Raw genomic sequence first — 24,892 nt, forward strand, 5'->3', positions numbered from 1 at the left:
ACAGAGAGAGAGAGAGAGAGAAAGAACGTAAGCATGCGCAGGCATACGCACAAGTGGGGGAGGGGCAGAAAGAGGAGGAGAGACATAATCCCAAGCAGACTCCTTGCCATCAGCACAGAGCCCCATGTGGGGCTTGAACTCATGAACCATGAGATCACGACCTGAGCCGACATCAAGAGTCAGATGCTTAACTGACTGCGCCACCCAGACACCCAAGAAAGGAGATCCTTAAATAAGATTTTCTTTTCTCTTTTCTTTTCTCTCTTTTCTTCTTTCTTTCTTTCTTGAGAGAGAGAGAGAGTGAGAGAGCAAGGGAGTAGGGGAGAGGGGCAGAGAGGGAGAGAGAGAGAATCTCAAGCAGGCTTCATGCCCCACACTGAGCCCATGGGCTCTATCCCATCACCATGAGATCATGACCTTACCTAAATCAAGAGTCAGATAGTTAAGCGACTGAGCCACCCAGGCACCCCAAGATTGTTTTTCTTTTTTATTGAATGTGATATGATGGCATTAGTAGCAGAATACACATTTTCCAAGCGCCTCCAGATACATACCAGGACAGATGATACCCTAGGTCATAAAATCTCAACAGATTAAAAAGAAATAAAATTATACAAGGGGCACAACGTAATCCATTCAAAAATCAATGGAATTTCTGCATGGATTTCATTGTTAGACGAGGGGCACAATGGAATCCATTCAGGAATCAGTAAGTAAGAGATAGCAGGCAGTCTCCAAACACTTAGAACTAAACAACTACTTCTAAGTAATCTGTGTGTTTCAGAAGAAGATTTAAGGAATATTTAAAACATGCATTAAATTTAATGAAAATCAAAATACAACATATCGAAGAATATGGGGTACAACCAAAGCAGTGCTTCTAGGGGCAAGGATGGAGGCACATTTGGCAGGTGGAGTTCTTGGTGCGATGGAGTATTTCTGTATCTTGGTTATGTGGTGGCATTATGAATCTACACATGTGATTAAAAAAGGTAAACACACATTGTTCTAATGTTAATTTCCTGGTTTTGATAGTGTCACAATTATGCATAATTACCATTGGAAGAAACTAGCAAAGGGGTATGTGGGATTTCCTGTTATTCTTCTTTTCAAGCATTATCTTAGCAAGTCCTGTCATTTTCCCCCTATACAGTTTAGATACCTGAAATACTCTGCATTTTACCCCCTTTGGGTTTTTGTTGCATATGTTATATGTAATTGACACATTTATGATATGTTAACGTTTAACTTAATAGATCACAATAAAACATCTAAAGATAATCTGATTTAGTTAATTCTCAGGAATGTTTCTGCTTTAGCCTTCATTTACTTATCTCATATTTATTCTTATAAAAGTTTTCACTTGAGGGAAATGACTCAAAGAGTGTTCTGCAAAGTGTATACAGTGAAATTGAAAATATGTCTTAAAATTGTTTGCTTGGCTGAGTCTCTGACGTTACCTCTTTAGCCTAGTTCCACATTTCCTCCCTAAAATTCGCATGTAACAATTCAGCTAATTTTTGTATACAAAGTCTGTTCATATCCTCATTTTTCTCTCTCCTTTAACCCTAAACCATCCTAAAACTTAGCACTGACACAGATAATATTTAATATCTTTATACTGGCCTCATTCTTACCAAGATTTCAGCTTGAATGCCACCTTCCTGGAAAAGCCTGCTCTCATAACTCAGCCGAAGCTATAGGACTGCTTCGTTCCAACCACATGTCTGTGTGTTAATTCGTAGCCTAGTATTTGTTACTGTGGGGGATTTTCTATAGTATTTGTTTACTTATTTAGCCTTCCTTCTCCATAGTGTGTATGTTACCTGAAAACAGGGATCTTTGTGTGTGCTCACTACTGAACCTTCATTAATAATAACAGAAAACACTTAAAGTTCTCGATGTTTTTTGATCATTGTTCTAAATGATGTATATGTATATATACGTGTATATATGCATATATATGTATACACATATATACATGTATACATATATACATTAATACATTTAATGTCATATATTTATATATAACTAATATCACAATATGTACTTGAATATATAAATATGGATTTATATAAACCAGCACAAATTTGAAGTGATTTTATTTCTATATAAACAATAATACATGTTGACTAGTTGTCATAACAGTGTAAGTACATTTCATTTTGCCATCATACTATTTTATGGTGGAGAAATGGCACAGACAGATTAAGTAAATTCCTCCAGATCACAAAACCTGGTAAGTTGCTGAGAAATAATTCAAACCCAGTCAGTCTGGCTCCAGTCTTTGCTCTTAATTCCTAAGTTAGAGCACCTAGAATGGTTTTGAGACCATATTAGGTTTTTAATTAATATTTCTTGATTCAGCGAAAGTGTTGAATTGGCTCCCTAGAAGAGACAGGTATGTTTTGACTTAGCATATACAGAGTTTGCTTTACGTGGCTAAACATTTTATATCTAGAAATAATTGTACTTGTGAACTTTTTTGGGGGCAGTAGTCTATAAATTGCATCTTTATTATTTACTAATGAATTCTAACCTATTCATTTAAATGAGTCTTATTGGTAATGTATGCAATTGTATCCTGAGCATTTGAAAAAGAAATTTTTCTAATCAGAGAACAAATTAACTATTACATCAATGAGATTTAACAATGCACATCCATATTATTTTTTAAAAAAAATATTATAGAACCCAATATACAGGTGATTTGCAAATATATACTTTTTAAAATATTTATTTTTTGAGAGAGAGAGCGAGAGGGGGCAGAGAGAGAGAGAGAGAGAGGGAGACAGAATCCAAAACAGGTTTGGAGCTTTCAACTCAGAGCCTGACACGGGGCTTGAACTCATGAACCATGTGATCATGACCTGAGCTGAAGTTGGACACTTAACCAACCAACCTGCCTAGGTGCCCTTGCAAATATATACTTAATATTATTATAACATAGCTGAAGAATGTCTATGGCAATCCTTGGTTTTATTATGTAGCATATTCATTTTTTTTAATGTGTATTTATTTTGAGAGAGAGAGAGAGAGGAGAGAGAATGAATGAGGGAGGGAGAGGCAGACAGAATCCCAAGCATGTGCCACACTCAGTGCAGAGCCCAATGTGGGGCTCTATCTCATGAACTGTAAGATCATGACCTGAGCCAAAATTAAGAGTTGGATGTTAACCAACTGAGCCACCCAGGCACATTTTTACTTTAGCATATTCTTAATAATTTTTAGCATATTTAAAAAAAATTTTTTTAACGTTTATTTATTTTTGAGACAACGAGAAACAGAGCATGAACGGGGGAGGGGCAGAGAGGGAGACACAGAATCGGAAGCAGGCTCCAGGCTCCGAGCCATCAGCCCAGAGCCCGACGTGGGGCTCGAACTCACGGACCGTGAGATCATGACCCGGGCTGAAGTCGGACGCTCAACCGACTGAGCCACCCAGGCGCCCCAATTTTTAGCATATTTAATGTGGTGTCCAGCTCTTAGGGAAATCCAAAGATCTGGCACAGCCTTGGCTCTGAGGAGCCTAGAGACTAGGCTTACTTTATAGAGCCTCCTATGACCAGGAACTCTTAAAGGCATTTTGCTTTCCCTTTTCCTCATATCTTGGATACTGTTAAATGGAATTCAGAAAATATAGTTGCCTGTTAAGAATGGTGTTAGCAACTGAAGAAAAATTGAGTCGCTCTTTTATTCACCTGAGTCCTCTCTGTATTTGGATCTAGAGAGTGGGTCTGGGGTTTCAATAAGGAATAAGAGCTTGAGAAAGATAGATTATTCTTTGTTGTAAGTAGAAACATTTTGGTGTCCCTAGGGCAGAAATGCAAGGAGTCCGGATGGATGAAGGGAAGGGGGAAAGAACGAAGGACGGGGAGAGAGCCCCCGAGGGCGAGCGCTCAGTAGTGGTGTATGCCTTGAAAAGTCAAGTAAGCACTTGGAAACAGGTGTCTCATCATCCTAAAGGCCTTAGTAAATATTCCTAATATTGACACATTAAGAAACACATCAAGGAAGACGTTCTGTTAGCTATTCAGTTTTGTTTGTATTGTTTCTGTAAATCACAAAAGCAACCGCTTTCATGACTGCATTGATAGTGATGAAGAAGGCTTCGGGCTTTGTGCATAAAACCTGCATAGGTTATCTCTAAATTTGAAGAACGACTCTGTCATCCCCATTTGCTAGTACATAACTTGGACCCAGTGACATAAGTAATTTATGCAAGATTACACATCTAGTCACTGGCAAAAAATGGGAGCCAACCTGTGAATTCTTGTACACGTCCAATGTGAGTTGAGGTCACCATTGCTTCTGATTCTTCCAATGCTGCGCTAGACCCTGTGGGGTATGAGCTCTGCTTGTTTCACACACGTGAGATCTTGTGTATACCATTCTTGCTGTTGTGAGGACACCTTTTCCACTTTCTTTGGCTTAGAAGTTTCTGTGTGCGATTAAAAACGGATTTAAGGAAACAAAAGAACAGCTTAAGCATATTTTTTCAGTAACTTTGACTACAGAACATAGTCTCTGTCTTCTTTATAGCTTGTACACATTCCATGATGGTGGATACTTTTGCTACTGAATACGATACCGATGGTCATCCTGACTTGTTCGTGAGACTGTTCCCGCTTCTGGACCAAGAGAGTGAGAAGACCAAAGACTGAACCATATGGTGTAGCACTGATTAAATAGTTGTCAAATTAAAAGGCAGTTGGAATGAGAAAGCGACCCTAATATTCTGTTCCTATTAGTTCATTGTAACCAGAGCACAGTCTGTCAACAAATGAAGTCATACCCTGTCTCTCAATCCTTCCTGCACGTTCGAGGAAGAAGAATGATTTGGTGACCAACGGATAGCTTTGAAACAGAGCAGGCATAATTTCTTTATGTTTTAATATCTTCTTTTTTTTTTTTTTTTCAGTTTTGGAGATGTTGATTACATACACACTTTTGTAAGATGGCCACTATTAAGAATAACGATTTATTATTAAGGTCACTGTAAAATTCAAGATAATGAGGTTAGGAGAAATATTTGTGAGTTTAATACTAATGAACAAAGGCAAGTTTTGTTGGGCAAAAACAAGATTTTTTGGTATTAAACCACTCAGTGATAAATAAATATGAATACATACATATTCTTATACACATCGAGAGATACCCCAAATTTGGGAGGTCAAGCATGCACCAACTATCTAGTTTAGTGATCAAGAGCAATTTTTCAAGTTGTGTAATCCTAATTGTTTTTATTTTAACATCACTATTATAAAAATATAATTTTTTAAAAAGTTTTTATTTGGAGAGAAAGAAAGCACAAGTTGGGGAGGAGCAGAGAGAGAAGGAAAGAGAGAATCCCAAGCAGGCCCAACACTGTCAGCACAGAGCCTGATGCGGGGCTTGAACTTAAGAACTATGAGATTGTGACCTGAGCCGAAACCATGAGTCGGATACCTAACCTACTGAGCCACCCCCAGATGCTCCAAAATACAATTTTAACATAAATGTAGCATTTGAATTCCCTTTAGTGTTGAAGGTTTTGATGAGTCCAAAGTACTTAGCATCCATGGATAGCGTTAGAAGTGACAGTCAAAATACAGATCGACAGTGGCCGAATTATATATTACAGTAGAATTCTGACCCAGAACTTCTATAGCAACCAGTCCAGGAATCCAAACCACAACCACAGCAATCAGCCCAGAAACATCAAGATTGGTCAGTGACTGCCACGTCCCTATACTTAGCCCTGGTTTTCAAGACACGATCAATCAGAGTCAAACATATTTCCCAGACTGATCATCTAAGATGGCTTCCTGCCCACCTCCCCTTTCTCCATGCCATGAACTGTGGGAGATGCAGGAGAGAAGCATCAAAAGAAAAGACTTCAAAAGGGAAGGGCTGGAGAAGGTGCAAGGCCTTAGGACATGTTTACGCAGCCAGCGGAAGTGGCTTGTAAGGCTTGTAAGGAACACATAGAGCCATTAACACTGTCCAGGGCCAGATCCTCCTTCACACCTGACCCTTCCTAGTGTTAAAGAAACCAATTAACTCGAAATTCAACTTTGAAAAGCTAAACCATTAGATTAACACTTGCTTAGCTGCCTTTATGCACGTAGTCTTTAGCAATTATCTTAATAAAAAGAAGCTACATTCTGGAGTTGGGGGGGGGGCTCATTCCGACTTGAGTGTGAGGACCTTCACTTAACTGCACTTTGCAGACTAATCTTTAATGAATCTGGCCTTACTCCCTGCAACAGTGAACCTCCAGTCAAAGCTCAGCTGAAATCTTCCTCCTTTTTTTACTAGAAATTGTCCCACTCCCTTGCCTGCCTTTGAACCTCTATCAAATGCAAGAATTGGCTGACTCTTTTGCTCTAGCAAGCTCTGAATAAATAGCTTCCGTTTGTTCTCATTTGGGTGGTCTTTGTTTATTTTCGCAAAACCAATATGAGAAGAGACTCAAATAAATTAGATCCAAAAAACAAAAGCCGAGTTTAAAATGTGATTCAGCAGTTTTTATTACAAGTTATGTGACTGTCCCTACTATATTTAAAAGAATTAGATTATTTCTTTATTGCCAAAGAAATATTTCATATGCACCAAATGAAATTAGTAAAGGAAAAAGTTATGCGTCTTTTAGGTTTTCTCGAGATGAGGATATCATGAAACTGTTTTTCATTAAAAATCAAAGTCTGATCATGTTGGTACTCAACTCAAAATCTTTCCATGGCTTCATAGAAACTTTCTTAAAATTACTTACTTTGTCCAGTGTTTAGTATATGCACTTTCAGGGGAATAAAGGGAATTCTGATAGTACCAGCCTGTATATACAGTAAGAATCAAGTTATTTTAAAATCTTTTCCCACCCTCCCATCTCCTACCACTTCCTACTTGAGGATTACATTCTCTGTTCATATTGAAATATCCACCAGTTTTGAGCACACTTGATTCTCTTGAATTCTTGGAAGTCAGTTCAATTCAATTCAGTAAAGAAGCCCTGAATGTCTAACAAGCGCGGGGGTAATATCTCTGTCCTCGAGTTTACATCCTGCTGGAAAGGACATTTTCTGACTAGGCTGCTCCTCCTAACAGTTGAATCCCTGTGTCTTTCCTCCACTCAATAAAGCTTTTCTTAAATCATCCGGGCAAAATTAATTGTTTCTGGTTCTAAACTTCCAGAACAGTATCTATACATCTCTTTTATATCCCATCACTTTTCTTTACACTGCCTTAGGAGCGTTTGTGCTAAGTTTTGCAATGTCTTTTTGCTAATTTTGCTAATTTTTGCTACTACCTTTAAACCTTTTCAGTGGACGATATGTATGTACCATGCTTCAGTTCACACTCATTGTTTTTTCTCTGCCTAATCTCTGGAGTAGGCATTCTCAGTATAACCATTCACACAGGAGTAGGTTGAGGATTATAGAGGGTCGTTAATTTTTGCAAAATCATGTAGCGAGTGGGCACAGATGCAGGATTCCAACTCTTGCCTGTCTGGATAGTTGAAGACTTCAGTGACCTCCCTCCAACTCTGACTCTGTTAGACAATAAACCTTCCGAGGAACATGTGCTCATTCATTTTGCATTCTTCCCTCCCTTTGCAAAGTAAGGATAAGAAGCAAGCTATGTAAAGTGTCTACCATAGTGACTGGCATGTTGTGTATACAGATATGCTCCATGGACTGACCAAGAAGGCATGCCCCTGTCCATGGGTCCCTGACTTCCCTTTGCGTAGAGCGTTTACTTTACAAAACTTGTGCTTGCAGGTTCTTTCTCTGCTTCTTTGGTGTGTAAATCTGGTTAAAAGCTTCCTGCAGATTTTATAACCCAGGACTTTCTTTCCCAGGGACCTGGGGACTGTTTCTTTGAAATGTAATAAAGGAAGATCTTGCCCTTATCTCTTAGTATCTTGCAAAGTTCTCAGAGTTGAGGTTCGAGGGAAGAGAATTAGGCTAGGTCTCTTAAAGACAAAATACTGGAAGTGAGTATCTCTCATATTAGTGTCAATTCAGTGGAGAAAGGTTAGTCTTTTCTGCAAATGATATAACAATTAGACATCTAACTTGAGGAAAAACATGAATTTTGATCTATACCTCATGTCACTTACAAAAATGAACTCAAAACAGATCATAGGTACATATATAAAACCTAAAACTAAAACTTTTGTGTATGTATTTATTTATTTTAAGTTTATTTATTTTGAGAGAGAGAGTGTGTGCGAGTGGGGAGGGACAGGGAGAGATAGGGAATCCCAAACACTGCATTGTGAGTGCAGAGTCTGACGTGCGGCTCAAACCCATGAACCATGAGATCATGACCTGAGCCAAAGCCGGACACTTAACCGACCGAACCACCCAGGTACCCCTACAATTAAAACGTTTAGAATAAAATCTAGGAGAAAACTTTTGTGACCTTCACTTAGACCAATATTTCTTAAATACAACACCAAAAATGTAATTCATAAAATAAGCAATTGATAATTCAAACTAATTAAAATTAGAGTTTTCTGTTTTTTCTAGAACACGAGAATGAAAAGAGATAGGCCCCCAGGGTTGGGATACAATATTTTCAAATCAAATGCCTGATGAACAATTAGAAAACACCAGGCTGCTTTAAATTATGGAAAAGAGATTTGGACAGCTATTTCCCCAAGAAAAGATGTGAGTGACAAGCACATAACAGGATTCTCAATATCATTAGTCATGGAGAAATGCAGATCGAGGCTATAATGACCTACCACTACACATCTTCTAGAATAGCTGAAGTAAAAAAAGACTGGCAATGTTTAATATTGACAAGGATGTGGGGAAATTGGAAATCGCATACATTCCAGATGGGGGTATAAAATGGCACGACCACTTTGGAAAACTATTTGGTAGCTTTCTAAAAAGTAACATGTACACCTCCCATGTGCTGTGGTCATTCTGCTCCTAGATATTTGTCCAAGTGAAATGGAAAACATATATCCATACAAACACTTGAACATGCATGGTTCTGGCAGTTTCATTTGGTATAGCCCCAAACGGAAAACAACCCACGTGTCCATTATGAGATGAATGGGTAAGCAGACTGTCGGTCATATATCTGTACAATGGAGCACTTCTTAGTGATGAAAGAACCTTTGATACATAATATAACATGGGTGATTCTCAAAATGATTTATTGAATGAGAGTAACCAGAGGGGGGGAAAATACACATAGGTCTCACATATTATACAAGGCAATACAAGTCCTCCCTTTGAAACAAAGATCTTGTCTAAGAATATCCTATGTTGGAGGACAGGGTGTCTCATTTCTGGTATTTCCTATTCTAAGCAATCAGTAGTGTCATCCAATCTCATTAGGCCAGCCAGTAGTAAAGAGATTTGGTGAGACTTCCATTATCGTACCTAACTTTGTAGTTTCCTAGAAAGAAAAATATGTTGACAAGTTGCTTGAAGAAAAAAAAAAAAAAAGATAGTCCTCTGCATTTATAGTAACATGTTTCTATCTCAATCTCAAGATTAGCTTTTAGCTAATTTATTGTGTCACGGTTTCTTTGCTTTAAAATAGCCAACAGATAATGTTAGAATATTATAATTTAGGCCAAATAATATTAGCCTGCTACTCAACTGGTAACATCAGTTACCAGCAGCCTTCAGGTCTGTATCTTAAAATTTTAGGATACAGGGGTTACCCTAACACCAGACTTTAGGAAATTTGTATGCAAAACGACCCATTGTATTTTCCCCCTTCCTTGTTCAAATCTCTTGGGCATTACTGAAAGTGATATGTGTTATGTGTGATGGTCATTTTGTGTTCTCATTTTCACTTCCAGAATTGAGTCGTTGTCAATTCTGTATCACATTACCTTTATGATTTCTGAACCGTTAAATTGTGCCTATACAAAGTATCACTGGAAGGGATTCACGAATTCCACCTGTGGCAGAGTTAGTTCAGCTGGGGACCAGAAACCCCTCAGATGCCTGTAAATCATATTTGGAATTACATGGTACTGGTTTCTTGGGGAGGTCCTAGCATGCAGTTGTAAATATCCATCTACCCCACATTTTATTCATTAAATACTACTGCAAATTCAAAAGCTAACTCCAGACGTGTTTTTTTTTTTTTTTATTATAACTGTCCTAAATGAAACAGTGATCTCAAGGTATTTGAGTTAAACCAGCAAAAGAACACCAGAGGGCGGGGCGGTTGGGGGGGGGATTATGAATGAAAAAGAATTAAGAAAATTCCTCTTATGTGTCGTTCCATTGTATTGGGCAGAAACTGTCATTTCTGTAGTTATCTTTTCTGGGAACACTGTGTGAGTCTTGGCATTGTAGATTTCTAGAGGCTTTTAAATTAGTCTTAGTTTGAGGTCACCCATGTGTGAAACTCCACTGGTACATAGATTGGTGGCATGCCTAAACCGTATCTTTAATCTGGACCCTTGTAGCTATGATCAAAAGAATTCGAAGTATTGCCTTTAGGCAAGGACAAAGCATTTGTACATTACTGTCTCTTTTGGTAGATCCAGTTACCATGTAGGAAATCATGTAAAATTTGGCAGGTATCTCCTTTGGAAAGTTGGCTTGTGCTTGTTTGACCTAATTATGAGTATACCAAGCAAGTCCTTGACAGTATTCAGCTAGGTTTATGTGTAACATAGTGGACTCAGTTATTATCAGAGTCTCTAAATATTATATATTCCATGGGTTGTTTTGTTACGATCTCATAGGGAGAAAGTGAGTTTTGAGACTGTTCCATGGCCATGATTGCCAGTGGCAAAATTTTAGGCCAAGGGAGATCAAGGATTTCTTACATCTTTGACACTTTTAACTTTAGTGCTATGTTTACTGTTTCTGAGTTTCTTGAAGACTCATGGTGATGTGAATATGAAGTAAAATATTAATATTAATAGTATTAATAATATATTCCTATATAATATAACATAATGTTAATATTAATAGAATAAACTTGGTAAGCAGTTTCTGGGGAGGGAGTATAGAGTATACTTTGCCAGCTATAGTCCTCTATCAGTGGAAATCTTCTATTCAGCCAGAAACTTTACAAACAGGAATTAATACATATTCATAGTTTAAACATGGGCAGTTGTATGAGATTAATTTGCTGCAGAAAACTTTGAGGAGGAAGCTCTGAATCATTTTTTGCCTTTATGTATTCTTAGGATTTTGCTGGTTACATGTGAGACATGTGGAAACTATCTTTTTCGTTATGGTAAGGGCAATAAAGGAGAAATTTGACCAGGATCCATTGGTTTAATTGTGGTGCTCCTGGGAAGCCATGACAAAATCATCAGAATTAATGATTACGGAGAAAGCATTCCTTTGATAGCCGATATATTTTTATTTTTCAAATAATTTAGTTGATTGCTTTGAGTTGACCAAAATCTTCCTAAACTTATTAGCACCTAATATACTTGGGTGGTAAAAGTCACTTGTTTACCAAGGAAATTAGGCAAAGCATTGCCCTTTGCTTCTCGGGTGGTCTCTTATATGGGATTCTAAATTACAGATGTATCTGTTATTTTTAAATGTTTTTATTTTACTTTTGAGAGAGAGAGGGACAGAGACAGAGATGGGGAGAGAAAGAGAGAGAGAGCATGTGCGCGCGAGAGAGCATGAGATAGGGAGGGACAGACAGAAAGAGGGAGACATAGAATCCGAAGCAGCCTCCAGGCTCTGAGCTGACAGCACAGAGCCCGACAGGGGGCTCAAACCCATGAACCTTGAGATCATGACCTGAGCCGAAGTCGGACACTTAGACGACTGAGCTACCCAGGTGCCCCATAGATCTATCTGTCATTTAACTATATCTTGAATAGTTTCTGGGAAGTCACTGATTGTTTTACCATCCTTAATTGTCCTCCCTATTGAGGTGGTAATATCCTCAAATCATGCACAGCTCAAAAGCGTATCTACTATTTGTATAAATGTTTACTCTTTTAGCTTTTTTCAGGGTTCCAGCTCAAATCTGAGCAGATTAAGCATTACGAAAGAAAATTCTTCAAAGACTGTAAATTCAGTGGTTACACCATGTCCCATGCAGGGAATGCCTTTGCCATTTTTAAGATAAAAGCCACATCAAACAGTATTAATTCAGCATCAAACAAGAGGGGTCTGTGAAATCAGACCTGAATATACTTAATTCCTTAATTATAGCCAAACAGCCATGTATTCCCCTTCATCTAGAAGCAGTAAAATTGCAGGATTAAGATTTGAATAAAGTTTAATATTGGCAAACAAAGTAGGCAATGAAAGGTTTTCATAAGCTTTCACATGGTCAACTAAGAATTCACTAGAGTTCTTGGCATGTGGGGCCCATGGAGTTAATGGGAAAAAACAAACAAACAAAAACAAGTACTATATTGGCAGAAGCTCCAATGAATTTTGCTGCTGCAGATACTTCACACAAGCAGGAAATTATGCCTTTGCTCCTGAATGGAGGGTTATGCCAATGGCAGTAGACTGTCCTGTGAACCATCTTACTGTGTCCTAATGCACAGGCAGCCTTCTCTCTCTCACAAATAACAAGATGGATGGATTTTGCATAGTTAGGGATACCCAGAGTTGTAGGTTGCTGCAGACAGGCCTTTAATGAGGAGGGTTTTCGGTGTTTGGATCCATGGGAGGTACCAGTATGAGTAAATTCAGGTAAGGACTGAGCTACATTAGAACAAATAACTATTATTGTCTACAAAAACCAGTCAATCCTAAAAGCAAGCAAGCAAGCAAACAAAAATCACCAAACCAACCAACCAACCAAAAACCTTTAGCTGTCTTTTAGTTTGGAGACAGATATAATTGGATGGCCGTTATTTTTCCAATCCCATCTTCTGAGATTGTGACCCAAATATTGCACAGCTTCTTTACAGATTTGCAAGTTTATTCTAGATGCTTTATGCAGCTCTTCAGCTAATATTAAAAACTAGATAGAGTCCTGTGGACTACTTCAGGGGAACACAGCACTAAATCATCTACAAGCCATTTCAGAGTGGATATTCAAGCAAAAATCAAATCTTTAACATTATCATTTGGACATCGAGAGCAATATTGGAGAGTTTTCATACATAGCTGAGGCATACTGAAACAGCTATATTGCTAATTGTCCCACCATAAAAGCAAACACATACTAGCTACCTTTACCTACTGGTGTCTACAGAAGATGGCAAATGAATCTGCCATTGTATAGTATTTATTTAGCAGACAGCAACTCCCTGGAACCTAGAGAGCACAGTTCTATTGATTGCCCCTCGAGGCTTGTGTAGATAAGTAGCCTTTTCCATGAAGCTCCTTAACTGGCAATGTGGGAGTACTGCAGGGATTGGTACATGGTGCATGTGTCCCTGCCCTAATAGAGACTCAGTAAGGTATTCCTCAGTAAGGTATTCCTCAGTAAGGTATGCCAGAACATACTGATGTATAATTCAGGCAGGGGGTTACATACAATAATGAGAATCGTTATAAAGTCAGCCCCATATATTCCTCGCAGGTTCATTGAATCTTTGGCACGAAGAGTAGAGAGTAACTGATCTAATGCTTGATTTGTAGGGGCTAGTAGGTGCACAAAGTTGCACACCTCCATCTTGGATATCACACTTGGAGAACCAGATGATCACTAACGTATTCTACATAAATATAATTTCTGAAAAGTAGATCTCTAGCACCTGCAAGTTAGGGCAAGGGGAGAATTGTGTATTGGTGCCATTGTCATCTTTTTGAATCCACAGCCTGTAGTTGTAAGAGGGCTAGGTAGAATTTAAGTAAACTCTATGCAAATTAAGTTATTGCAGGCTTCATTCTAGTAAAGTCATATGCAGATTGTGGGGTCAGAAAACTATGGCCCTTGAGCTAATTCAGCCTGCTACCTGTTTTTATACAGCCTACAGGCTAAGAATCCCTTTTCTACTTTTAAATGGCTGGAAAAAAATCAAAAGAATAATATTTTACGATATGAAAATTCTATGACATTCCAATTTCAGTGTCCATAAAGTTTTATTGAAATACAGCTGTGCTAATTTGTTTACATATTATCTATGGCTGCTTTCACACTATGACAGCAGAGTTGAATAGTTGTAATAGAGATCATATGCACCACAAAGCCTGAAATATTTCTTCTCTGGTCCTTTAGAGAAAAAGTTCGCTAAACCCTGTATTAAAGTGACCCGGGATGCTAATTCTTACATATTATACTTTTTTCTCAGCTTGACATACCTGATATTTGGGATATAATCTGTACGCTAGACAAAGAACAATATGTATATGACAGTAGAAATGGAGAATCAAAGGTGTAGATTTTCTAGTAATTTGTTGCGTTGAATGGGGTATGTTATTTGGGATCAGGTTAGCGTCTGCCACCGGGTGATGGGTGTCTTTGTGCAAATATATTGGTAATTTCACCCTGCAGGAATTAATAAGTGAAACGTTGGCTTGAACCAAATAAGTGGTTCTTAAAGAACTGTATTCAGCCAAATTAGAAAAGAGAGTGTGGATTATTATTTGAAAATACATTTTTCTTTGGTTTATTTTGAGAGAGAGAGAGAGAGAGAGAGAGAGAGTGAGTGAGTGCACAGGCAGAAGATGGGAAGGGGCAGAGAGAGAGGGAGAGACAGAGAATCTCAAGCAGGCTCCACAGTGTCAGCACAGAGCCTAGGGCGGGGTTCTATGTCGTGAACCATGAGATCATGACCTGTGCTGAAATCGCTTAACCCCCTGAGCTACCCAGTTGCTTCTATTAGGTAACATTTAAATGACTAGTACTACATTGGCTATTTATCATTCTGATGATTACTTAAATGGCATATTGACTTATGTCAGGGTGCCCGGGTGGCTCAGTCCATTAAGCATCTTTCTCTCTCTCTCTCTCTCTCTCTCTCTCTCTCTCTCCCTCCCTCCCTCCCTCCCTCCCTCCCTCCACCGTCCCTCTCCCCTACTGTGTACTCTCTCTCTCCCTAAAATGAAAAAGATAAAATAAATATTGACTTATGTCATATGAGTAGAATCATTTCTTCTATTTTTTTCTAAGATAAAAAATTCTACCAAGATTTTAGAATTCATTGTGATTCATAGCTTCTGTGTCTACGAGAAGTATTTTGAGTGCACTCTTCACTAACACAAACACCTCATGAATTGATCTACCATATTACATGTCAGAACAAATGGCCAGTTGTTCTCAGAAAATAAGGCAATTCCCATCACAACCTCTACTCTAAACTTTTCTTTTTTTATCTTCATAGGCCATTTAAAAAAATGTGACTTAGGAATTACATCTATTCTTTTCTGCCAGTGTGTGCCCAATTACTTAAATATCTAACTTGTATCTATTGATCTCTATTGAAATCCCTTTGTCCTCAGAAACCTTTGAGGAATTCTCAACACTGTACAAGTATTTTGTTTTTGTTTTTTTGTTTTTTTTCTGAAAGGTAAAAAATGGAAACCCTGGGGAGCTTATGTGTACAAGAATAATTCTGACACGTTCCATCCATTTGCACCTGTAAAATCCCATAAGTTGGTTTATTTCATGTTCACAATATTATGACTTTTATAAGCCTCTCAGTGAAGTTGATTTTAGTTCTTGGATGATTGATATACAAAATGGTGTATAAAATGAATTATAAACACCACAAAGAAAAACTCATTACAGAGTCAAAATTGTATATATATGTATAGTATTAGTATATGTAGTTGAACTGGCTTAGGTATTATTGATAGAGACAGTCGAAAAATATTTTTATCAAGGCACAGTTAAGAATCTTCAAAGAATAACGAATAATGGGTAAAATACTAAGACAAGGAAAAGAAGGAAATGGCATCTTATTTTTTTTACACATATGAGTGAGTGAAATTTTATAAACCTCTAGACTTTGTAGCTTCCAACTGATGTAGGACAAATCCTAAATTATTGAAAGATAGTTTATGAAACTATTTTGGAAAAGAAGAGCTGATTTCTAACTGGTAACATTATTTCAATAGTTTAAATTCCTATGAGACCATATTCTTTCTCTCCTTTGATGGGGTCACTGGCTTAGGAAAGCACGGCTGGAGGACGTATGATTACAGGGGATTCACATAGAGCCGACTGTGGGCTGTCAACAAAAATTTAATATCCTCATAAGTTCCTTATAAGAAATAAAGTGTCTGGAACAAGTGCAGTAATATTCCGCTGTATCCAGACCAGGCAGAGTCACAACAGGCTTTGTATTCTCTTCTGAGCTCCACGTGTTGTAAGTAAACTTAAGAGAACAGAATGTGTCATTTAGTTGAGTGACCAAAAGGGTGAGAGGAATTGAGATTATGTCAATAAAAAAAGGGGACAAGGTGTTTTGGAGCTTTATAGAATGCCCAAGACATCCCTTTGGATGAGGGATGATTGCCCTTGGGATTTAGTTCTAACTATATAGAATTAAGTTTACTTTTGATAGCTGCTTAATTTTTTAATTTTTTTTCTATAGGCACAGGAGTTTTCCCCAAATTATTGGAATGCCTGGTCTTTCCCGTGTATTTTAAATGCATTTTTTAAAGTTCACTTATTTTCAGAGAGAGAGAGAGAGAGAGAGAGAGAGAGAGAGAGAGAGAGAGAATCCCAAGCAGGCTCCACACTGTCAGTGCAGATCCTGAGATGGGGCTCCAACTCAGGACCATACGATGACCCGAGACCAAATCAAGAGTTGTACGCTAAACCGATTGAGCCACCCACACACCCCTTAATACATTTTAGATTTTACATTTCTGTGTATGAAGAATCATTCCAACTAGGTGGTAGCCTACTTCATTCCGTTATTTGACCACTTCTAAAACACTTTACTAGACTGTTTTATTTAATGTACCATGATAGTATTTACTGATCTGGAAGAATATGCTCATCCTCAGTAATCTTGTTTAAAAAAATTTTTTGACTATTAACCATCAATCAACATTATCAATTTCCTCCACTTCCCTAGAAATTAAAGAAGTAGACAGTTCTGGTATAAAGCATGGTTAATTAAAGCACAGGCTTTATGGCATTAAATTCTGTAATGTTACTTTGTGACCTATGACTATTCCCTAACCTACCTGTAACTTAAAAATGTGAATAATACTAATACCTAGCTGACATAGTAACTTGGAGAATTTTAGGATACGCTACATGTAAAGTAGTTTGTATAGTGCATTATACCAGCTATATACTAAACAGACTATTACTGTATTATTCTTCATAATACATTTTACAAATACATTTTAGAATTTTAGAGTTTTGAAATCAGTAATTTAGGGTTGCCTTAACAAAGGACCATAGACTGGGTGGCTTAACTAACAGAAATTTACTTTCTCGCAGTTCTGAAAGCTGGAAGTCCAAGATCAAGGTGTTGACAGGATTGGTTTCTTCTGAGGCCTTTTTCTTGGTTTGTGCATGACCGTCTTCTCCTCCCTGTGCCTTCCTGTGGTCTTCTCCCTGTCTGTGTCAGTATTCTGATTTCCCCGGGAAATTGGATTAGAACCATATTGGATTAGAACCAGCCCCTATGACCTCATTTTCCCTTAATTACCTCTTTAAGGATCCTACCTCCAAATGAAGTCACATTCTGAGATACTGGGTGTGTGGGAGGGGTGGTGGTTAGAACTTCCAAGATGAATTTTGGAGGGAAACAATTGAGCTGCTATAGCAGTTGTGTTCATTTTGGAAAACTCTGAAAACTCTGCAATATTGAAATTTCCCATCAGGACGTATGTACTGTTAAGCTGAATGCTGCAGTATTCACAACAGCCAACACGTGGAAGCAACCTAGATATCTATCAGTGGTTAAATGGAAAGAGAAAATCTGTCATATATATATATATATATACACACACACACACACACACACACACACACACACACACACAATGGAATAGGATTCGACCTTAAAAAAGAAGGAAACTGTGCCGTTTATGACAATGTGGATAAACCTAGAGGACATTATGTTAAGGGAAATGAGCTAGACACAGAAGGACAAATACAACATATGAAGTTACCTGTAATCGTCAAATTCATAGAGGCAGAGAGTAAAATGCTGATTTCCAGGGGCTTGAGGGAGAGGAAAATGGGGAGGTATCAGTCCAAGTATACAAAGTGCCAGTTACACAAGATGTGTAAGTCCTAGAGGTCTGCTAAACAGCAGAGAGCCTACGGTTAATGCTACTGCATTGTATACTTAAGAATTTGTTAAGAGGGTAGATCTTCAGTGTTCTTATCACAAAATAATAATACAAAATAGAGCAGGAGGAAACTGCTGCTGTGTTTCGCAGAGATTGTGGTGAGGGTTTTATGGTTGCATATTTGTGTGCAAACTCATCAAGTTGTGTACATGAAATTTGTACAGCTTCCTGTATGTCAGTCATACTGCAACAGAGTGGTTTTTAAAGAAAAGACTGGTGGCAATCCCTTATGTATTTCCAATGGTGAAGGTACCGAGCGTATCATGATACTTCATTTCCTGGGTGAAAGGTATGACAGAGCAAGAGTTGCAGTCTTGTTCCTGCTCCTCCTTTACAATACCGCCTGGTGATACAGTCTCTAATTCTAGAAAATCAGTCTTATGTTCCATGCACAGTTTGATGCGCTTTTATTTATTTATTTAGTTATTTATTTATTTATTTAACGTTTATTTATTTTTGAGACAGAGAGAGACAGAGCATGAACGGGGGAGGGGCAGAGAGAGAGGGAGACACAGAATCAGAAGCAGGCTCCAGGCTCTGAGCCATCAGCCCAGAGCCCGACGCGGGGCTCGAACTCACGGACCGCGAGATCGTGACCTGAGCTGAAGTCAGATGCTCAACCGACTGAGCCACCCAGGCACCCCAAATCATTTTTTAAAAATCAGAACAAAAGTCATAACAAAGTTTAAGTTAAGATTTCAAGACGTGAATTAAACCCTGTCACAGGAAGTGACTTATCTAAGACTTCAGATGGGAACAGAAGCAGAGGGCTCTCAGATTCAGTGAGGATTTTGTGGTGCCAATTAAGTCCTGGACTGGTTCTTCCAAGAGAGCTTGAATTTAGGGCTGTGAAGGGTGAGAGCGGTGGCCTCTGGCATTTGACGTCCCCTATATCCTTGCTTCACTGAAACTGGGGAGTGACAGATTTCTAATTCCCAGGAGAATGGAAATCAGAAGGAATGGTCTAAAGAGTTGACTGGGAAGACAGTTTTGACTACAGTGATCGCTGTCCTTAAATTCGTTAATCAAGCAACTATTTTTCCGCTTTCTACCCTCGGGCACGTTTTGAGATACCTCGTGAATAAATGACTAGTGAAGTGCTTTCGATTCTTCTGGAATCAGGGAATCATGTGTATAGTTTATTTTGTGAACTGTTCTGCTTATACCTCTATCATCTATATTCTTTGACAGCCACAGTTCTCGTTGAATTTCCCTTATACTTAAGTCTAATAGAAATGCTCTAAAAATGTGAATGAATTCTGCTTTCTCCCATTTGCTTTCATGTGCATGTGTTTTTCTACGGTGGGAATGCCCTTTGCCCCTGCACTGGCTGGCTAATTTCTCATCCTGCCAGATTTGGTTCAGTCCACAGCATTCACAGGGCTGCTTCTCCTGATCATCCACTAATCAGAGTTTGGTTCTTTTCCTGTGCAACCATGTTCTAAGTTTCTTACTTACCCGTAATGCTTACCTGATGCTCTAAAATTTTGGTTTGTCTGTTCTTATGATAGACTACGAGTTATGTCAGAGTAAGAAGCATGGTTTCTAAATATTTTCATCTTTGGCGGTAATGTAACACCTGGAAGATTAGAGCTAATGAATGAACCCTTGTTAAAAGAATAGGAGAAAAGGGGTGCCTGGGTGGCTCAGTCGGTTAAGCGTCCGACTTCGGCTCAGGTCGTGATCTCGCGGTTCGTGGGTTTGAGCCCCGCGTCGGGCTCTGTGCTGACGGCTCGGAGCCTGGAGCCTGCTTCACATTCTGTGTCTCCCTCTCTCTCTGCCCCTGCCCCATTCATATTCTGTCTCTGTCTCTCTCTCTCTCAACGATAAATGTTAAAAATATTTAAAAAAGAATAAAAGAGTGATATGCATACAGTGAACGTAACACACGCTGATACCCAACTACATACATCAACAGGAAATTGTCCAAAGCCACATTCAGAGGAACATGACCCTAAAACCGCAAAGCCTTACTACCCTTCCTTTACTGTCAATGTCATTGGAGATAAATCTGATTCTCAGTGTTGGGTATGAAATGATAAGTGATAAAGCAAATCGCTGAACTCGGAGGGGATGCTCAATGATACTGTACATGAAGGAAAGAGCATTTCTCTTTCTGCATAGCAAAGGAAGCCATTTTAGGCTCAGATATCAACAAGAAAGTTAGTTTCATCAAAAGGAACAAATTATAGTAACACTTTTGCAACAAAAGCTTGTGGCAGAATGCAAAACACAGAGGCAGAACACAGCATTATCAAGTCGGAGAACAAAGAGTACTTCAATTGGAAAGAAGCAAGATAGAAGCTGCAAGGCAATATAGAGGCCAAATGTGTGATGCTTATTAACTCATGAACTAATGGGTGGCCTTTTCAAAAACACATTTAAAGGACAAAGAATGATTACTTCAAGTGAACCTGAAAAGTGTAATAAAAAGTTCAGAATTATCTTCCAAGATGGAAAGTACTAGGCATACATAAAAGAAAAAAGAAACAGGGCAACCATTCAGTCACCAATGTACCAGCATGCGGGGCTGTTTCATGGAGTGGCGAAAAGGATTCTAAAATGCACCTTAGTGGGAAAGTATGAGAATAATCAGATAATTTGGGGGAAAAAAATAAGGTGAACTGCAAAAGTTAAAACCATGCTTTATATATTTCTAAATGGTAACATTGAGACAGAAAGATCGATGGAATCAGATGGAACAGGTCAGTGTTTATGTAATGTTACTAGGAGGAGGGTCTCCTCTACTAGAGGTATTAGAGGTAGCTTTTGAGCTTTTAAGGTGGTCCCTCTGTAGGCAGGAGAGAGAGAGAGAGGGAGGGGGAGGGGGAGGAGAGAGAGAGAGACAGGTGGGGGAGGGGAGGGAAGGAAGGAGGGAGGGGGAGATTTAGTTTAAGGAATTGGTTTATATGATTTGGGGGAATGGCAAGTCCAAAATTTGGAGGTCAGAAAGACCAGAAACTCAGGGAAAAGTTGATACTGCGGCTGGAGTTCAGAAGCAGCCTGGAGACAGAACCCTCTCTTCCTTGGGGGTCCCTCAGTCTTTTTCTCTATGGTCTTCAAATGGGTGGATGAGACCTGTGCATATAAGGAGGATAACCAGATTTGAATGTTAAGCATGTCAGTCTTGATTTTGGCTTGGATCATGATCTCACCGTTCATGGGTTCTAGCCCCATGTCAGTACAGAGCCTGCTTGGGATTCTCCTCTCTCTCTCCCTCTCTCCCTCGCTCCGCCCATGCACGTGTGCTCATGCACATGCTTTCTCAAATAAATTTTAAAAAATAATATTAAAAAGATATAAATGCTAATCTGATGTGAAGAAATGTCTTCATAGCACCATCTAGACTGGTGTTTGACCAAATATCTGGGTACCATGGACTAGCCAAATTGACACAGCAAATGAACCATCACGATGATATCTCTCCTCATTTCTGTGTCCCTTTTCTTTCTGCAAACAACAAGCAAACAAGTGGTAGACAGAAGCACACTCCCCCCAAACTTCTTCTATTGGAAAGAATTTGAAATCTTCTTTGTTCAAATTTGTATGCCTTTGTTTTTTATTTCTAGGAACCTATTAAAATATCTGCAATTCGGGGTGCCTGGGTGGCTCAGTCGGTTGGGCATCCGACTTCAGCTCAGGTCACAATCTCGCGGTCCGTGAGTTCGAGCCCTGCGTCGGGCTCTGGGCTGATGGCTCAGAGCCTGGAGCCTGCTTCCGGTTCTGTGTCTCCCTCTCTCTCTGCCCCTCCCCCATTCACGCTCTGTTTCTCTCTGTCTCAAAAATAAATAAATGTTAAAAAATTTAAAATATCTGCAATTCTATTTTGTAAATCATATCATTATTTAATGATTTCGAGGATTACTCCAGTATTAACTTTTACACTTAACTAATGATAACATTACTTTGTGTATTTGCTATCTTAATGTGAAATGGGCATTTTTGTGGATGTGTAGATAGGGGAATTACTTGAATTATTTGATCTCAGATGAAAATTCCCCCTGAAAAAATAATTCTGTTTGCTTCTACAGGTTTCCGCAATCACTGTAGATCCACAAGTTAGAATTTCTACTAAATTCTCGCAGCTTTTTGCACTGCCCAAGTAGTTTCTATTAGGACTATAAACCTACCTCAGGACTGGAGCATGGTTGCAAAAGTCTCAGGAATTTTTTTTTTTTTTTTTTTTTTTTTTTGCTTTTCCTCATTGCTCAGGGCCAAAGCTTCAAGAAAGGATTTCTCTAATCAAGGCAATGATATAATTATTGCTAGTTTTCTCTCCAGAGTAATTGTTTCTTTCCTACACTGTCATGCATGGATGAAATAAATATGTGTATTTGTTGGTTTTATTTTTTTGGTTATTATCAGAGAAGGTGTTAGTGTAGTCAGCTGGGTATATTAAGTATATAAGTTATTTAGGTATGTTTTTCAATTTATCACATTTTCCCTTAAAAATCACTACTCCATTGGAAATATCTGGTTTCTATTGAAATATTGTTATGAATTCTCTTGTTTTGAATTCATACAGGGAATTTTTCTCTTTCACTAAGAATTTTCAAAAAACACATCATTTGAGTATTTTGAGTGCAGTTGACCTTCAAACAGTGCAAGGTGGGCATGTCAATCAACCCCCTGCACGTGTGGACGTCCACGTATGATTTTTGACTCCCCCAAAACTTAACCACGAATAGCACACTGTTGATGGAAAGCCTTACCAAGAATTTGAAGTGAGGTCTTCATAAATAGGCATTGAATGTAATTACATTAATTTGGGGTTGGCACTAAAAATATTGAAATACACATGTGCCTATTTTATTCTGAGAACTCTGGATTTCATCTGTGGAGTGATTTCAGCATCATGACTGTTGCTGGGGTTTCTGACTCCGTGACCTTGCAATTTAGGAAATTGGAAACACAGAAACTTATGGCTTGACCCTATTCCTAAGCCCTCTTCTCTTGGAATCTCAGACAGAGTTCAACACTTGGATGTAGCTTGAAAACAAATTTGTGGTTTTCGGTGTTGCTGATCAAGCCACAGATGTCAGCATAATAAATATCTCCACAAGGGAAATCTGAAGTTTTCCTTGGTAACATGGATTCCTGCTGGGCAGCACAAGTTTCTTTTCGAGTTTGAATTCCTCCTTGCTAAAACTCTAACTTACTTCCTCAGTTAACAGAAAAGGCCACTGCTCATTGTTCCCTAAGCAATATTTCCTCTCCTTGAAGGGTAGGTGTCCATTCAGCCTTCTCCCTTTTGAGCTGTAATGAACCTCGTTTGTCTCTCGTTCTCTCATGGGGACAGTTCCCTGGCTTTTCATGCCTTGGTTTGTTCCTCTGTGGCCTCTTCCTCAGACGCCCATCACCACCTTCTTGTTGGGGTTTCTGAAGAGCCAGGAGCTACCCATGTTCTGCCCTGTCTTGGCAGACAGATAGCAACCGTCTTCTGCAAGAACCGTCTTCTGGTCCAGACTTCTCCCAGGAAGCAAAAAGGACTTCTTTCTCTGACCCACGCACACTGTAGATTTTTAGAAATCGTGTCAAACCTCCAACCCGTCTGAGGAGAGTCCCTTCGCTACGCGGGGTATCCCTTAACCCGGGCACCTCATCCTGGGGAAACCACGGTTGCATCGAGTGACAGTTCTTTAATGCTTCCTAAAACTGTCAACCTTCTGTAAATATTTCATTTCTTTTCAGAAAAAGAGCAGGGATGTTGTTAAACATAACTCAATTCTTTGAAAAGTTTAGACGCTGTGGCTTGTCAGCAGAACAAATAGACACAGCTCCAGTGGGCCCAGCATATGAAATCTCTAGCAGGCTAATCCTACAGGATGCCAACTTGTATGCTTCAGTGACAAAGCACTCCAATAATCGTTTGCTACAGAGGTATATTTTACAATCCAATGAGCTAACAAATTCTAACCCACCGAGCTTAAAACAAGATGAAATAAAATAAAACATAAAATGTTCTTGTTCTGCAGAAGTGGGCATGGCAATTTCTTGTGGCTTTTTTTGGAAAAAGATTAAATTTCAAGCAGCTCTTCTCATGGCGTTGGGTAAAAAGAATTCATAAAGAAATATTCGTTAATAGCTTGGGTGTTACTAAAAAGCTGTCCGAGTTTTGTTTTTCTTTTCCCCCCTCATGGTCTGAGAAGATTTTATTTAAAGCCTTAAGCAGGATAAATTAATGTTCTGTTCATCCCTTCTGCTGTCTTCACTTGTTTATTAATTAGCATAATCTTCTAACATTTAGCAAGATAAAGCCTGGTGAACACAGGGGAGATACATTTAGAAAAGAAATACAAAAGCTGGTGAGAATCCTACCTCATAGCCAGCCTTCTCTCTTTATTAATTTTCATCAAAGGAGGTTTGACTGTAAATACATCATCACTTTATATTTTCGCGTAATGCTTCCTCATTAGCGGCAAGAGAGAGACTGAGGATATGGGTGATAAATGTGCCTGTCCTAAATTTATTGTGGTATCTTAGAGTAAAATAGAAAGTGAGAACTTTGAAGATGTTTCAGGATGAAATTTAATACTTGGGTCACCACGGCCAGGATAGCAGGCTGTGGAAATTCTTCCACCTTCTCAGAGGTTGTCCTAAACCTGCTTTTCCCATTCACAAATATATCAGACCATTTTATAGGTCAGTCACTGGACCTAAGACTGACACACACTTTCCTTCTGGAAGCACTGTCTGGTAGGATCATACAGACATTAGTTAAATAT

The sequence above is a fragment of the Acinonyx jubatus genome, chromosome A3 (assembly GCF_027475565.1).
Source record: "Acinonyx jubatus isolate Ajub_Pintada_27869175 chromosome A3, VMU_Ajub_asm_v1.0, whole genome shotgun sequence".
Classification (NCBI taxonomy): domain Eukaryota; kingdom Metazoa; phylum Chordata; class Mammalia; order Carnivora; family Felidae; genus Acinonyx; species Acinonyx jubatus.